Genomic DNA, 15,422 nt, shown 5'->3' with positions numbered 1-15,422 from the left:
AGTGCTATCTTTCTTATTTTTAAATCTTATATCATTTAAATCTGAATATCTAACTTTTGTGTGCTCTGTTTCCTATTTCGGTGTAGAATTTTATTAGAAAGCACAAAAAAAACTAGACTGGCTCTAATTTTGAGAGGCATGTGTTTTAAAAGGGACTCTAGAAACAAAGTTTATGATATTTTACTGTGTAAATACTTATTAGATTTATACCTAAGTCTGTCATCAATTTAAATTTGATGTGGTATTGAATGCCATCCTAAAAATTACAAGAACTGAGTATAATTTTTAAAAAATGAATTTAAAATTTAAATTCAATCTCTCTCTCTTTTTTGATAAGGTATAACATTCTAGAACTGACAAAGTTATTTCAAAATAAAACATAGAATAAATAGGTAGAATGGATATAAAATTTATTTTTTTCAAAATGAATTTCAATACATCCCACTCAATAAAAAAAAAAATTAGAGAATTAATGTATTTTCACCGAACACATCTCACTACTTTCTTAAACTATTTGATCCATGCATTTTATTTAGCTAAGATTCCCAAAGAAAACCTTCACACACAGATGTTAAAGAAATCAAACATTCCTGAATTAGTCACAAGAATTGCTTGTTTTGTCTGCCAGTTACAGAAATGAGAAGGAACAATTACTCAAAAGAGGCTGAATTTTTTCCAACAAGAGATTAGTCTAGGGGAAGGCAGCCCAGGACTAGTTGCCAGACTCATTTTCTACTGTTTCTCTTTACTTAGTAAGTGGCAAAAATCTTAAAATAATTTCATTATATCAGAGACTTGTTGAAGTTCTATTCAACATGTCCGTAGTACAGATGTCCAATAGATAGGAACAGAGACTCGGCAACAGTGCTGTTACAGTGCCTGGCTTCTAATCTGAAGCTTTCCCATAACTCCAAAACCAAGACTGCACATGGATTTCATTGACCTCTTTTTGCTGGCAAAGAGGCTAGAAAGGTCATCATTTGGACACTCCTATTTCTATGCATGATAGAAATTAGCTACATGTCTTTTTCCTTCTTTTATTGAATATTTTCTTCAAAGATTATTTCAGATGGCAATTAAGGAAAATTCTTCTATAGTAATGCACCTACACTGATGAAGGTATTAATGTCCTCTGATCAGCTATTACTCAACCATCTTCAAAGTGTTCCTTTGTATCTCATTTTATCTAAATATTTTAGGCAATAAAATAAAATAGCTTTTTTCCCACAAAAGAAAATTAGCAAACACTAAGGTCATTAGTTGATTTAATTTTAACCCAATTTACATTTCCATATTTGGTATGTTTATTGGATTATGTAAATAATAAATGTGGTATATGTTTATTGAGTTAAAATAAAATCAATTAATGCCAACATTTTTTTGTTAAAATATGGCATTCTTTTCAGGAGGAGACTTTTAACTCTCACATGGAAAAATACATGTATTACTCAAATGAAACTGAATGTCAGTGTTCTCTGTGAACAAATTTCCAAGCCATACACAAATTAATGAGACAATTCCAAACATTCCCTTACCTCCATGATTGAATGTGTTTTAAATGAGATTGAGAAATTCTGAGGTAAGAAGTTTGAAACTAAATATAGAGCTTTCTTCAAGACAAGGACACATTCCATATGTCCTTTATAGTGATAAATATATTTTAAAAAATATTTGTCACAAGTGGGCTAAATTATTGTATTCCATCTTAGAGAAATGTCATGCTGAGGTGACGTTTTAAAAATGAAGTCATTCCTTAGCTATCTGTGCTGAACTTCTTTTCAATGACTAAAACTTTAAAAGTATTCATTCCAGGAAAGAGCAAAATTCCTTCAAATAAAATTACTGAACTCTCAGTAGCTGAGAACATGCATTTATTTCAAAATTGCTTATAAATGTGTGAGGCATTTTTTTAACCTGATGGGAGATATAAATGGAATACTAAGTAGAGAACACATCCGGTAAGGCATAAAAAGCAATGTTAAATATTTTTGCTTACTTTAGTCAAAAGGGATTCTGAAGAGCTTAATAAAGGCAATTGACATAATCAGATATTTATTTTTAAAATATTATTCAAGGTGCAGTTTGGAGAATATATTTTAAGCAGAAAACAATTTATTTGGACTATCTAGTTAGGACTCTGTCAAACAATCAAGAAGAGAGATGATGAATTGTGAATTAGAATACTGGCAGTGGAAATGGAGAAATTTTAAGCAAAATGATACAATTAATACATCTTATGTGTCGATTAGGAGTAGGAGGCAACAAACGTGACTCAGATTTCTGTTTTGAGCATATGTGTAGTAGGTATTTCATGATACACAGAACTAGAAACGAAGATATTTGGAAAATATTATATAGTACTTATAGTATACATAGTATTACACAGTATTTATAGTATATTATAAAGTATGATATATTTTAGATATTCTACACTTGAAATGCTTGAAATTATTGAGGAGAAATTATCTATCAATGTGTATTGCTCAAACATTTAAAACCCAAGACAGGATATTGAAAAAATAGAGAAGAATGTTGCTTGATGAATATGTATTAATAAAAATTATTGAATGCATGAGATTACTCTGTATGAGCTGAGATCAGGTTTTAGACATAATTCTGAAAGTTTCTCACATCCTGGAAAAGAAGCCAGCACAAAAAGACTAAAACAGAGTATCTAGATGGAAAAAAAAAAAAAAAACAAATTTAGGATGGTGTCCTGTAAGACAGGAGAAGGGCGTCATTCTAAAAGGGAAGTTATTTCAAAGATCTGTGAGTATTTACTTAGGACTTAACAGTCTCAAGTTCATTTAACTTATCCATCGGGGAGCTTGGTATGAGCAGTTTCAGATTACTAGAGGGAGGTGTATAGAATGGAATAGAAATAATTCAGAATAGAGTAGGAAGAGAAAATTATAAATAGCTGTGGAATCACTTCTTGACCTTTTGGCTAAGATCAAGTATAGTATCTGTCCTTATCAGTATAATAAATAACTACCGAATATTTACTTTGAAAATTTGGTATTGAATAGGCAACAATTACAAAGTAGCATAAACACAAAAGATAATATATTAAAGTTGTCAAAGCTGACGGATTTTCAGTGCTGGTAAGATAGCATTAGTAAAGAGGGAACATGTTGGGTGAAACAGAATGCAAAACTAAAGTTCCTGAGAATGTGGACGGGGCAAGATCTAGAAAATACTTTCATAGTAACAAAATTATTTCAAAAATATTAGGAAAAAGTGCGCATAAAATACATTGCAATTTTCTGTTAGACAAAGTTGAAGAATAAAGTAAATTTCAAGACATTACATGTAAGAGAACTGGATAGAATAGAGAAAAATATGAAATGTTTCTACTCTGTTAACACATTACAATGGTTTAGCAATTTTAAGGAGTCCATTATGATGTTATTAATATTTAATGGTCCAAGTATTTCAAGCTCTGAGATAATCTCTGGAAGTTCTACTTAACCAGACTGAGTATTTGGAGCAAGAAATGAAACAGAGGATGTCAGTATTTTTATGGGCTGATTTGAAAATTAGGCCAGAGTTATCCCATTTTGTTCAGACACCTCACCCTGTTTGAAATTGCCACCCCCCACATGAGCCCACTGGAACAGAAGCTGACACCTCCACCCCCACCCACTTGCATCCTGACCACAATATCTTTGAACTATGGAGCTAATGCAAGCTTGCCTTCCTGAGTATGTACAGAAGGTGCAATTTCTGAGAAAATGTACTTTCCACTTTATGAAATTTATCTTGTGATTATTAATTGCCTCTCCTGCCCCACTTCTTTGTGGTTTTATAGTCCTTATAAGCTGCTTTCCACCCCTACTCAGGGGTCAAAAGCTGCAGAACTGTTTGATTTCTGTTGCCTCAGCCCTGGCCAGAATAAATCCTTTGTCTTTGCTTCAAAAAGACCCGAAGTTTTATTGGGGATTTGGGAATAGCACCTTAACAGTACCATAGAGGGAACCATCGAGAGAAGTCAGTGGCTGATGCATTATTAAGAAAACAGGAATCAAAGTTCCCTGTTACTTCAATGATCAGCTTGGGGAGATTAAAGCTGTTGAGCAAAAAATAACTGATTTTAGAATCAGGAGTGTTCCATGTTATAACATCTTCAGGATGTGACCATTGGGATGTGTGTGACCATCAACCAAGAACAAGAGACCCATCACTATGGAGGAGATGAATATGAGTCAGTTATCACAACCAGCTAGCTAAGAAGAATGATGAGTGATTGTATGAACATATTTTAAAGATGGAAGAAGGATGTTCAAGAATGCTGCATCATTTTCTGATAGAAGCAAGAATTTACTGATTTACCAGTTTAAAATATTGTTTTGGTGGTAGCAAAGATGTAGTAGAAAAATGGCAATGGGGGAAAGAAGAAAGGAAATCTAAATCCTGGGTTTGGAGTTATAAGAATTTGAAAGAATTGGGAACCCCACTTGGGGGATTCAATAAAGGTAGCATTTAGGGAAAAGCCAGAATTGCCTGTATAATTCTATATGGTTGGGCTATGCTCTTTCACAAACTGTTCCTGATAACATACTTAACAAGCATTGATCATTATATCATGCTACCTCACATGGTCCTCTCTGCCTTGAACATATAATAACTTCTAAATGCAATGGGAGCTAAAAACTTGTGATTGAAGGAAGATATAAGGAAAATGATAGCATTTGAACCCCAGAGGACAGCAGAAGAAATAGTAAAAACAAGTATTCTGATAACACAATAACCCCTGAATTTTGTTTTCTTATCTAATTTGCTCCACCCAGAATATCTTCACAGTACTTATCTTGTCATTTTATGAAGATCAATACGTTTTAAATCTGTCTAAAGCTACCTATATTTTTTAGTTCAATATTATCTTTGTCTCTCTCTCATTTATTTGGCACTTAACACACACTATCTGCTGCTCTCATTTATATTTTATTAGTTTCTATAGTTGTCATCCCAAATACACAATATTCCATTATGTCTATGTAAACATAGAAAATGTGTATTGTTTTGGATTGTTTATCTTTCAACATCCAAAGCATTGAATCTGTTTGTTTACATAATTATAGGGTCCCAATCTTTGTTTTATTCTAAGTGATATAGGGATATAGAGATGACATTAAAATTCATACTTTATGAAAATGATGTAATAAGAAAATGGGAAAACACAAATAAAATAAATGAGTAGATTGACTCAATATAAATGATTTTTTTGTGAAAAAATTCCATTGAGAAATAGAAATAATGGATAGGTTTAATATGACTTTTTTTTTGCCTGTAATCCAGCAACTTGGGATGCTAAGATAGGAGAATCAGGAGTTCAAAGCCAGCCTCAGCAACTGCAAGGCACTAAGTAACTCAGTGAGACCCTGTCTTTAAATAAAACATAAAATAGGGTTGGAGGTGTGGCTCAGTGGTCCAGTAGCCCTAAATTCAATCCCTAGAACCACATACAAAAAATATATATATATATATTATAATTATATATATAATTTTTATAATTATATATATAATTTTTATAATTATATATATAATTTTTATAATTATATATATAATTTTTATAATTATATATATAATTTTTATAATTATATATATAATTTTTATAATTATATACATATATATATGTATATATATATACTTTTTATTTTTAAGTAGGTAACACAATTCCAAGAGGTGGGAGTTGTATATAAAATTTAACAAAATTACTTTTAAGATCAAAATCATCTAAAAAGCACATGTTAATGTATAGGCAGACACTCATATTCTGTTGAAACTAAGTTGAAAAATGTTGTCTCTAGGAATCTGAAAAACAGCATAGTGAATAAAAGCCAGGGATTATTAGAAGTTTGGAGACTTTCTGGTCCAGTGTTTCCCCTAAGTTTCCCCTATTGTTTGAATCTCCACACAATAATTTAGATCTTGAATGTGTCTAAGGGTTGGTCTTCAGCCTGTGGTGCTGTTGGGTGTGGTGGAACCAATAGGAGGTGGGGCCTAGTTTGAGTAGGTTAGGTCTTTGTGAGTGTGCCCTTAAAGAGGATATTATGACCATGGTACTTTTTTCTCTTCATTCTTCAGTTCCTAGCTACCAAGAGGTCAGCAGTTTTGGTCTACCTCACATGCCCAGCTATACTGTATTGTCTCAGCACAGGTCCAGACAAAACAAATCAAAATAGCACCTTTCCTCCTTTGAAGTTGTTTCTGTCAGGTATCTTGTCACAACAATGCAAAGGACATATGTTATCCTTTTAATAACATACTTCATTATTCTCAGGGGTTTTTCATAGTTTGAATGAGAATCACTAAACTCATTTTACAAAAGTTCTAAAGTGAAGTGTGGTATGGTTTAGATGTGAGATGTTTCAAAAGCTCATGGATAAGTCAACACAAGAAATTTAGAGGTGAAATGTTTCAGTTGGAGTCTAAACCTAAGCAGTTCATTAATATAATTGAATGGATTCAAACTGGGTGGTAGCCAGAGGCAGGTAGAGTGTGGCTAGAAGAGGTAGGTCATTGGTAGGGTGCCTTTGGGGTTTATATTGTGTCCCTGGTTAGGAGTCTCTCTCTGCTTTCTGATTTTGATGTCCTGAGCTGCTTCCTCTAGCATGCCCTTCTACCCAATATTCTGCCTCTCCTTGAGCTCAGAGCAATGGAGTCAGTCATCTATGGATTGAGACTTCTTAAACCATGAGCCCCAAATTAACTTTTCTTTCTCTAAAATTGTTCTAGTCAGATCTTTTGGTCTCAGCAACAGAAAAGCTGACTAAAACGGAGTGACTTAGCCAAAGCCATAAAAATAATGTTACACACTTTAGAATGCATTATAGGTGTGAGCTGTTATGGAGCACCCCTATAATTTCAGCAACTTGGGAGAATGAGGCAGAAGGATTACAAGTTCAAAGCCAGTCTCAGCAACTTTGCTAGATCCTCAGCAACTTGACAAAGCCCTGTCTCAAAAAATAAAGAGGCCTGAGGATGCAGCTTATTAAACAAACAAACAAACAAACAAAAACCTACCCTGGATTCAATCACCTGTTCCAAATAAGTAAATAAAAATAAGGTTCACAGGTATCCTGAGTTACAATTCAGAGTTCTTGATATTACAACAGTTTTATTCTTGCTACCAACTACGACTACTCTATAATTTGGAGTTGTTAGTATTATACTGTAAAAATTGTTCCTTGTAAGTGTAACTCTGACAGTGGCTTCATCTAATGGGACATGAGAATGGTGTTTTTATGAACTGGCAGATAAAAGAAATCCTTTAGAAGTTGATACAGAAAATCTCACCTGGGTAGAAAACAGTCTTCTCTGAGTATATAACAATCCACAGTATTTTATTAGATGCTTGATGAAGCAGAGTATTATGGAAAATTAAACAATAATTAGTATTGTTTGTCTAAAATGGAAAAGAGATTCAGGACCTGAATAATCAAAGAATTTATAAGAATCTTTAACCTGGGAAAGAAAATAATTTGGAAGTAATATGATACAATGGTCTAAAATTATTAGGAAATCTACAAGATCCCTGAAAGTCATAAATTTTAAAATTTGAATAGGGGCTTTGAATAGGGGCTTCAATTCAAGTTTTATTTACTTAGTTGGTAGAATTAAGATAGAAATGTGGAAATACAAGAAAGAGGATTTTGACTGATTGCCCTAGGGTAATATTTTTTCTAGAAGTTACCCTTAAAATAGAATGACTTGACTTTAGGAGCAGAATTCTCCATCACTGAAATATAAAACTAATTAAGAATAAGGGATGTATTAGAGATGTGAATCTGGTGATCCATACTAGGATAAAAAGTCGCCTTGTATTTCTGGGAATCTCCTATCCCCTACTTAATGAGATTAAATGTTGACACGTTGATTGATTTAAGAAAAATTTTTTGAAGTTCATTTCTAAGATGGAAAGTTAAGCTCTATTCATTTTGAAGCCTATCTTTTAAAACTGTCACTTAGTAACTTCCCACTGTGCTCCCTCCAATATCAGATGCTCATATGTGAGTTACTAGAAAAGTTTTCCATATTTGGAGAGCATTGGCCAAATGAAACAATTAGCAACTCACAACAATGATCATCTTATCTTGTGCTACAATTTAACTTTAAACACATTCTCATCTAATTTCTACATACCAAGTTACCTAATTGCACTTTGACAGTATTTAGGGTATAATTATATTTCATTTTTGTTTATTTCTTCTTTAAAAGTTTTCAATCTAGAAATTAATAGGATAGAAAACACATAAACCACTCTAAATACAACATTATAGGTAAAGAATACTTCAACTCAGCATAAATGTATTGTCTTAGTTATTAATTATAAAGAAAAACATAATAAAGGAGGAAACAGTTCAAATAAACAAGAAAGATGTAAACTGATACCCCTTTCAAGGAAGTCTGCAAATCATATTTCAAAATATTTTTTTAAATGTCAAATTTATGTTTTTTTACAACTATTAAGAATTGTAGGCAAATGTAATTGTCTACCCTGACAACAATATGCAGTGGTTATTTTATACTGCTGAACAATGTTATTATCTCATCTTTATAGCAAGAGATTAAAGTAAATCTATGATTGCAAAAGTCAATTAGAATCTTAGAGGAGAATGTTCTTTCTACTGAAATATTTGTAACTTAGTGGAATTGTGTTATAGTGCTATAATAATTAACTGACACAAGAAAAACATGAAAATTTTGTTTATATCTAATTCCTTCTTGTGCCACCCATATAAAAAAGGGAATGAGTGAAAAATAAAATAAGGTATTGAAAAGTAAATATGCCTGTTGATTCTGCAGAAACGTTCTGTAAGAGAGGTGTATAAATCCACTTTTTGCTATTACAACCAAATGCCAGATACTGGGAACTTTATAAGAAAAAAATGCTTATTTACCTCAGTTTTGAAGATTCAAGTTTTATGGCCCAAATATTAATTCAGCTCTGGTGCAGACTTTGTGATATATGTATCACAATGGTGGGAGCTCTGGAGAGTAGAGATCGAGAGATAGGAAGCCAGAGGACGGCCAAGAGCTGTTTTATACAACTTGCTGTCATGAGAACTACTTTAATCCCTTCCCAAGGCTGGCTCCTGATAATGAAGTTCGCCTACTAAGTCCTACTTCTTAAAGATCCTACCACCTGTTAATATTGCCATACTTTTGACCAACCTTCCAACATATGACCTCTTGGGGGGACAATTCATATCCACACAGCAGAAGTAGGCAGGAAGAGTGAGGGAAAGAGAGAGGAATATATATATTATGGATTGGTGTTTTTTTTTTTTTATCTATTGCATCTGTCTACTCTCCATTGTTAATGTTTTAATTCAAAAGCTTTTAGTTTCTCCTATCATGATATTTTACATTCTTAATTTTTTTCATACTCCTGTGATTCCTATTTATTAAACTGTCATAAAAGAGTTTATTTAAATGCCCTTTATTTAAACTGTCATAAAACCACCAGGAATGATATTTCTATAATTTCATTTCATAATACTTTGATTAAAACTACCCAATGGATATACATAATTTGAAGAAAATACATGAAAAATTTTGATATGCAAGAAAATAAAACTGCTATGACTAGTAACTTCAGAGTGATTATTCTTGAATCTTATCTCCCTCTCATTCTTTTCTCCATATCTACCTTAATTGGCCTATGGATATATCACTGAATGCAATATCATGCATTCAAGACATTCAAGTCATCTTTTTGTAAAATTTGTTAATCAATTCATCTGCTTTCTACTCTGTTTTCAAGATCCCACAGAAGAACTTGGTCTTCTACTGAATGCCCCACAGAGGGCAAGGATGTGTATCACATGGTGCTTCATCCATTTTTTGCTGGTATTCTCTGATAGACTGAATTCCTTAGGACGTGGTCCAAAGCTCCTTTAATGATGTCCTTTACTATTGGCCACAATTTCCCCTACATAATAGACAATCAATCAATGATTGTTAAAGCAGGAAGAGATGATGAATTGATGCTTATGGAATAAGTTACTGGCTTTTATTTCATCAAATAAGTACATCCAACTCCCTCTTCCTACCACCTTCAAACTCCTAGCTATTCCCATAAAGGAAATTTGCTTAGACGAGATAGATTTAAAATTGGTTCAATTATTTGCTCAATTTTTTCATAAAATGATGTTTTGGACTGAGAGATAAAGTATAGAGTAGGTGAATATTTAAGTAATAGATAACATTTTTATCAGTTATTAGAAACATGGAATTTTCATATCTTAGCACTTCATCAAAAAAAATAAAAACCTGTTTGTTAATAATTTACCCTCAAATTTAAAAAGGCCACTTCATGTTGCAGCTTATTTCTAACTACTCAGTTGATACTATGTTTCATAATACCAATCATAGCAATGTTAAAATTGGAAGCAATTCTGCTAATGAGTACTCTTGGCAAAAGGTTTAGAACATTTAGAAAAGACTTTTCCAGGTTCTTGCAGCAAATAAAAATATTCACACTGTTTCAGTAAATTTAAAAGTGTGCATAAACATCCCCAGTATTTCTAGTATGGAAAAACAGACTAGTCTTCCTCTAACTGAATTAAATGCATTAGAATTTTCAATAAAATTCAAGCAAGTTGTAAATATATTTTATAGTAAATGCCTGTGTACATGTCCATGAGTGTGTGTGAATGATTTTAGCCAAATCTGAATAATATTGTATAATTCACATAATTGGTAATGAAGTACTACACAACAAGTTTGACTGAAAATCTGTTCCAATTATGGTCTGGGGGAAATTAATAATTAATCTTAAACTCTCCCTATAAATCATTAATGAACTCTTATAATGCACAATATCCTGCAGAATTTCTGTAATTTAAATAAATATTTTACTTTATTTATTTTCTTTTATAAAAGCTTTCTTAGAAAAGTAAACTTGAACAATATATGGTTGTGTGTAAGAAAATCCATGTGCTAAGCCTGTATTATTTAACTATGGCTATAAAAATCAGAATTAAGTTAAACAAATTAAAAACTCTGTTCTTCATTCACACTAGCCATATTCCAAGTATTAAAAAACAAGTACATGCAAGAATAAGCTACTCTTATTTAATAAAGTTTTATTAGACATTTTTATTCTAAGACATAATTCTCTGCATAGGATATCATGATTCCTTAGAAAAAATGAATATTATCTTACATATATACAAAATTGTCCCATTTTCAAACAAGGTTGGGAGAAAAGGATGGGCTAAATATTATCAGTTTATTTATATCACAATTTGAAGAAGTTTTCAAGCTACCACTTGAGCCATATCCCAGCCCCTTGAAGAAGTTGTAAACAACAGTGTTTTGAATTCTCTCCAAATTCCTCAAATTTATTCCTCTATGAAAAAAAAACTTTTATTCAAAGATTCAAATATATTCATTCACATAGATCTATTGTAGCAAATCACACTGTAATTCTGTCAGGGGAATGAGACAAAAAGAACTATTTTGAAATATGCTAGAGTATCTGTCCTTCTTAACAATGTCTGCTTCCAGGATAAACAGGATAAACTGATTAATCACAAATTAACCTGGAATTTTTAACATAAGGAAGAGAAATTCCCAACTTTAGCCCACTTTGGCCCACCTAAGTGGAGGAGAAAGGTGGGAAACATGGAGACACGTCAGTGCTAAGTCCACAGTCTACAGGTACAAGCTGACTCAGAGACAGACTGAGCAAATGCTTTTCTCACCCACCCCTTAACACCCCAGTGCTTAAGACCTACGGAAAGTCACTTCTTCTAAAAAGTTCACCATGTTTAGTTATCACGAAGAAAAAAATTACAAGACCTATCACAAGACAGAAGTCCCTATTTGAAGAAGCATCAGAAACACACATCCAGGCTCCTGGAATGATAAGACTGACACTTAGAAACCCTTGGGATTAATAGGCTGAAGGTTCTAATGATAAAAGTAGGCAGCATGCAAGAACAAATGGGCAATGACAGAGAGGATGAGCATCCTAGGATGGAACCACAATGAAGTGTCAGAGATAATAAATATTGTAACAGACAGAAAGAATGCTTGTAAACTGGCTTAACGGAATAGACACAGCTGAGAAAAGAAACTCTGGACTTGAGGGTGTCTGGATAGAATCCATCAGAGATATAAAGCCAGAGCACAAAGTTTGAAGAACATAATAAAATATCCAAGAACTATGAGACAAAGACAAAAACTATACCATCACAGTGGGAATACGAGAAGGAGAAAAAGGAACAGAAGAAATGTTAAAAATAATAATGGCTGAGAATTCTTCAAATTAATATCACACACAACTACCAAACCAGGATGTTGAAAGAAAACCAAACAGAATAAATGACAACCACCTCAACAAAAGCCTGCAACTAGGTGTATCATTTTCCAATTATAGAAAAATCAAAAATGAAGAAAAAATCCTGGCAGAAGCCAGAGAATTGAACTAATTTATCTGTGGAGGAGTGAAGATAACAATTGCATTCAACTTATGCTCAGAAACTATGCAAACAGGAATAAAATGGAGTGAAGTAGTCAAGGTTTTAAAGCAAAACACCCGCCAAGCTAGAATTCAGTATACTGTGAAATTATCCTTGAAAAGTTAAGGCAAAGTCCTTTCTTGGGGATGTAAAAATAGAATTTGGTAACAGTATCTGTCTTCCAAGAAATGTTATAAGTTCTTTGGAGACAAGGAAAATAACAGGTTAGATGCTTATAAAGAAAAGATGAGCAACAAAAAATAATGAATGAAAGTAAAATATTTTTACTTTTCTTATTCTTAATTGATTTTTAGATATGTTTAATATGACATTGTAAAGAAATGCATGTGCTTATGTATTATTATGTATAAACACATGCCATATATACATGTATATACATATATATATACACATACAATGTAAATATATATTTATATGCACACACCCCAACACGACATACTATGTATACCTATATATAAGTGGCACATGCTACTACACACACATACAGACACATGAACATACACGCTATGTATACTTATATATATATATATATGAGTAAAATAAATAGCAATCATTCAAAGGATGAAAGAAAAATTGTCTTGTTATACAAGGTACTTACACCCTCCATGAAATGGTATAGTGTTACTTGAAAGTGAATTTAAGTTAGTTGTGAATGTAAACTCTAGGGAGACCACTAAATAAAAGTTAAAAAAAGAATAAACAGAAGTATGTTTATGTCATTAGTAATGCTCTAATCTTGATTAGAAGTTATTAAATGAAACATTAGGAAAAGCCCTGGATCACTTTAGCATGTTTTAGATATGAACATTTTCATATATTAAGTGCCTCCTATAGACCAGATACATATTATACATAAACATTTTTAATATATTCTTTCAACTGAAACTCATGGTCTCTATTACAGTATCTAAAGCAAAAATATAAAAGAAAAAATGAGGCTCAGCTTTAAAAACATATCTAGAATTTCCCAACTAAAATGTTATCGACCAGAAAATTTAACTAAGATAAATCTAAATAAAACACTATAGACTATGATTTTTTTTCTCTAAACCATAGGAAAATATCTATGACCAACTAAAATTTTAAACAAAATGATTATTAAATATCGTGGATTTCTAGTAAACCTACCTTTTTTGAAATCCATTTTTATTAACTGAATTCCTTATTTTTATTCTTTATATATGTATACGTAATAACTTATTAATGGTGTTTAAATATTCAAAACATTTAACTTGTCCTTTGTGAGTTATCAGTGCATATATTCACAAAATTCAAGACTTGTGTAATGGAAAAAAATGCTGCCTTCCAGAGTTTCCTTGGGGATACATTAAAGAACAGAGAACATCACACAGAAGTACATTAAAACCCTAACATCTTTGTGAGTTGTGCATTATTTTCAGGAAGTATGGGATGCACCCAAAACTTCCACTTTTAGAAAGCAAGAATTGTCTTTCATGAAGTAGAAACATTAACAACACTTTGTAAGCAGTGTATTTCAAATAGCATGTGTGATAATGATAAAATTATTAAACTTTATAAAAATGTAGCTCATATGAGATAACTGATAGTCTAATTTTACCATCAACATAATTTTAACTTTTGTCAAAATATTCTGATCCTTTTCATAAAAGCATTTTATATGACCCACTTAATTTTGAATCTTCTGCATAATATATGAATCAATTTCTGAACATAAAAACATTTTATTACTTTTACCTATTACATTAGAAAATAGTTATTTGGATGGTAAGATTCAATTTAACCTTGAATCACCCAGGAATATAAAACAAATTTATTTCATGTTAATTAATGTTTCAATGAAAAAGCATAAGAAATCTGTTTTTTCAACTTTTTAATTTTACAGTTTGATTTTTTAAAAGCTATAATAAATCCATTTTATTTAGACTATCTGGTTCTAACTGGAATATGTTGTAAGAAAAAAAAATTATTTGTATTTTAAAGAGTTCTTAAACAAAAATATATGAAAGAGTCATTTATCTCATTTTATATATCTTAAGTTTTATAAATCGTATGTAAAATGCTATATATAAATTATATATATATATATATGGTTTCTAAGACAGTCTCAATCTCTGATTGGCTTGCTTTGAATATCAATGTATCAATATACACTTTATCTTATATAATGGGACAATGACGAATGTCAAAAAATTCTATTATTATGTTTTAATTAAACAGATTCATCAAATGCTTCACCCTTTAATGTAAATGGAATTATATTTGTCCAATCTATTTAATTTATATGTGAGAATATAATTGAAGTGTTCTCTTGGACTCCTGCATCCTGTATTCAAATCCACATTTCACAGACCACAGTGTTCTTTGCTGTGAGGAAGACTTAAACTTTGGCTCAAATGGGCCAGATATTTGGTAAACACAGATAGACAAGACACAAAACATATTCTGGTGTCAGAGGCAGCTTTTTAAAATCTGATATAAAATATTTTTTTTCAATAACAGATGCTGTGATAAAGAGAAGTATTGGAGTATATGAGAATAAAACAAAGATAACCATGCAAAACAAATGATAAGTCCATTGAGACACATCAGGATATTTCTAAGGTGGAAGAGATGAAGAATAAAGATTTTTTTTTGTAAAAGCCCAAAGAAAAGAGAGTGTAGGGTATCTTAAAGCAATGGAAAGGTAGAAAATATTGTTTTAAAATATAAAAATAACGTGGGAGAGGTAGTAACATGGGAAACACTGAAGACAATGGAAAGAGACACTCATAATGCAACTTAGTAACATCCCAATGTATGAAGTCATATCATTATATTTCTAGTTTTTCCAGTTTGTTATTTATTAGCTTTGTGACCTTGGACCAGCAACTAAATTTCTTTCCAAATAACTGTTTTCTGATACATAAAAAATTAAAATAAAGCCCTCTGAATTTTATGTTTTTGTAA

At 31.6% G+C, this 15,422-nt stretch overlaps 1 pseudogene; it reads left to right on the top strand.

Annotated features, from left to right (window-relative positions):
- The first annotated feature begins 2,927 nt into the window (after positions 1-2,927).
- LOC144257057 (U2 spliceosomal RNA) lies at positions 2,928-3,038 on the top strand (annotated as a pseudogene).
- Positions 3,039-15,422: the final 12,384 nt, after the last annotated feature.

This window comes from Urocitellus parryii, chromosome 9 (assembly GCF_045843805.1).
Source record: "Urocitellus parryii isolate mUroPar1 chromosome 9, mUroPar1.hap1, whole genome shotgun sequence".
NCBI classification, from domain to species: domain Eukaryota; kingdom Metazoa; phylum Chordata; class Mammalia; order Rodentia; family Sciuridae; genus Urocitellus; species Urocitellus parryii.
Note: the sequence above shows the minus strand (reverse complement) of the source record. Positions and strands in the feature narration are given on the sequence as shown.